The sequence below is a fragment of the Podarcis melisellensis genome, assembly GCF_964234715.1.
Source record: "Podarcis melisellensis genome assembly, chromosome: 9".
NCBI classification, from domain to species: domain Eukaryota; kingdom Metazoa; phylum Chordata; class Lepidosauria; order Squamata; family Lacertidae; genus Podarcis; species Podarcis melisellensis.
The window spans coordinates 23,348,329-23,351,825 of NC_138541.1; positions in this window are offsets into that span (position 1 = coordinate 23,348,329).

The following is a 3,497-nucleotide window of genomic DNA, read 5'->3' on the forward strand; positions in this document are numbered from 1 at the left end:
TTCCCGCTATAAAGCGGTACCTATTTATCTACTTGCACTTCAGGGTGCTTTCGAACTGCTAGGTGGGCAGGAGCTGGGACCGAACGACGGGAGCTCACCCGTCACGGGGATTCGAACCTCCGACCCTGCGATTGGCAAGGCCTAGGCGCTGAGGTTTTACCTACAGCGCCACCCGCGTTTCAGGATAAGAACGGACCTCCAGAACAAATTAAGTTCTTAACCCGAGGTACCACTGTACTATATTCCCTCAAATGAACCTGCTCAGGGTTTGAGATCTTTGGGAGAGGCCCTTCTCTCAGTCCCACCTCCCTAACAGGCATGTTTGGTGTGGATGAAGGCAGAGCCGCCTTGCTGGCTGCTCCTAGGCTTTTGAACTCCATCCCTAGAGAAGCTAGACTGGCTCCCTCCTTGTCGTCCTTCTGCCAGTAGTTGAAGACTTTCTTCTTCCAACAGGCTTTTGGGAACTGACTGTTTTTAATGAAAGGGCTAGTACCGTGATGTTTAATTGCAATTATTGGAATAGTTTTAATAGACTTTATATTTGTATACAGTTGTAATTCTATCAATGTTTAATTGTGTGTTTTTTTACTTTTTCTGTTTGAGTGATACTTGTTTTTGTCTGTAAGCTGTCTTGAGTCCCATCAGGGAAAATGGAGAGAGAATGATAATAATAATAATAATAATAATAATAATAATAATAATAATATACACACACTCACCACCAATCTACATCCTTTGCTGAGAGAAATGACAATCCTAGAAGGGTCAGAAGAGTTAGCCAGTCAAAATTTACAACAGAATAATACTTAGCAATAACTGTATATCAGAACAGACATACTATATACTGGAAAGAAGAATCTCATTAAAAGAGATGGATAGTTAAGTGATTATTCCTCAGACTGAAACACATTAAATTATTTTAAAAGATTGGTGGAGGAAAATATGAACAAAGTTTATTGGTCTTTTTCTTGCCAACAGCTTTGATATGTGAGTAAGCAGATAAATATTTGGATTTTGTTACAGATGGCTACATTTCAAGCAGAATGAGTCTCACAAGAAGGAGCTGTGCACCACACACAACAGTAATCATCATGGTGATTTTAATTTATATATGGAATACCACCAATATAAAAGTTCAGGGCTGTGTTCAAGGCTATCTCAGATTTGAGGGAGTCCTCGAGTTAACCCCCTCCCACACTGGGAGATCCTGAGATAAGGGTGTGGGACCTCAGACCCAGGAGACAAATGTGGCCCCCAATTCCTCTCTATCTGGCCCTTAGAATCCTCTCCAGGCCACACCTCCTCTCCCCACACTCTGTAAGAACTAGCCTACCATAGAAGGAGTACATTTGTAGGTCTACCCACTTTTGAATCTGGCTCCACACACCACTGGCATGGGGCTCTCAGAAAGATTGCAGCCCAGAGAAGAATGGGGCTGTCAGGCTGAGAAAGGTTCCCCACTCCTCACCTGAGGGGCTTATTGGACAGTACCTGGCCAGTAGCAGTGGGGAACAGAAACAGTGCTGGGATCAGCACCAGAAAGCTGCGCCTGATTGGCAGGAGCGAGCCAGCAGTAAATCACATGAAGCAAGTCAGAGTTAACTAAGGTTACCAGATGTCCCCGTTTCCCATGGACAGTCCCCGGATTTACAAATCAGTCCCATTCAAATTCCATTGAAGTTGAAAAGTGTCAAATGCCCTCTGTAAAGTAGGGCACAGGGTCACCATAACCCAGCCACCACCCCATCTTCTGACCACATCTCTGTCTTCGGCCCTTATTTATTTAACCTACAGCAATCAGTGCAATCTAGGAAGGATTCAGCACAGCAGCAGGTTTTTATGGGGTGCCAGGACCCCCCAAAGTTGTCACAGGTGCCACATACTGCTGCTAAGCTTGTTGTTTAAGGTGCAAATAAACTAACCAACTGCCCATGTTAGCACTATGAATGATCGGTGGCCTAGAAAGCTCTCTTCAGATTGCTACCCGATTATAAATAAATGAAGTTTTTACTTAATGGAAATTTACTCAGGAGGAACAGGAGATGGTTTCAAATAAGTACCATATGAAAATGGGAGCGTGTCCATGTGAGCATAATCAGTCTGAAGACTGTGACTGCCTATTAAGGGTTTGTCCTTATATTTACTGAAATGAGAGAAGCAGTTGTACTTGAAGGTAACTAAAATAAACTTTTGGCTCATAGCTATAGGACACTGGGTATACCACAGGTGTTATTACCTCCTGTCAAGAGTGTTTCCATGGCAAAGTACAACAGCAGTTGCTTGCAATGTGGCTCATAGGAGGAGATTTCCATGACCAAGAATGCACAAACACCACAGGAGGTATTAAAAAAGAAACAGCAACTGTTTACAACTGATTCGTTACTTGAAAAGTACCCCTTATTTTATGGCAAGTTGGGTGTGTAGTGTGAGTATATTGCAAAGACGCTGGCTGGGGGAAGGGAGATGAAACTGTTCTAGCTATGGGGTGGATCTCGGATAACTCACAGAGTGTCTTTTAACCCAGTAACTCTGTAAAAGATCCAGGATTAGAAATATTATGGGAAATGATTTGGTAAGATCTTGCACAGGCTTGTCCTATGTTAGCTTTCTTGTCTTTGTGAATGGGCAAGAAAGATGGGAGAATAGCTTGTCCTTTCATCCTGTGTGACCAAGGGGGAGAAGGAAAGTTAAGCCTGCAGTTTTGGATAGAAATCACTTCCAGGTGACCTGTTTAATGAGAACTAGCAGTCTTATACCTGGCGTTGCTTGGGAATTCTATGAAAAAAATAAATAAAAATACCCTGCTCCATGACCTCAGAAACTATCCTGCCAAATTTGCTTAAACTCAGTGCAGTTTTGAAATGTCAGCCTGACATCTTGATTCAAAATGGCACCCACCTATATCCAAGCAGAGATAAAAACTTGCTGTGATTTCAGTAACTGCCTTGCAAAATGTTGTTAGATATCTTAAGAGGTGTCCAAATGCACAAAAGAATAGACAAAGAAAAAAACCTGACCAAAATATATAGTAGCATCACTTCCTTCGTTTTGATTTGTTTGTGGGGAGGTTAGACAAGGTCACATCAAATATCCAGTGCATTTCCTGCCACTTTCCTTACTTTAAAACATCCATACAAATTCATGAGGAGGAGCCGGAATCCAGCTTTCAGAAAATCTATGGCCGTTTTCATCACCAAAGAGGAATCTAAATTTGCCATATAAATAGCAGACTGTGGAGTACCAATCTGTAAGGAAAGATTCAAACTGAATATGCTAATTAAATGGTACATAATTATTTAACACCAATATATAGCAGTAATTACAGAGCATACGCCACTCTCCATAAATATTATAAAAATGTCACACACACTCCCGGAGATACAGTTTGATCAGAGACTTTCTACGTTAACCTTGGCTGGCATTATGTATATGCCACCCACAAGTTTGCTGCCCAGAAACTGCTCTGTAATTTTGTATCCAAGATTTGCTGGGTGGGA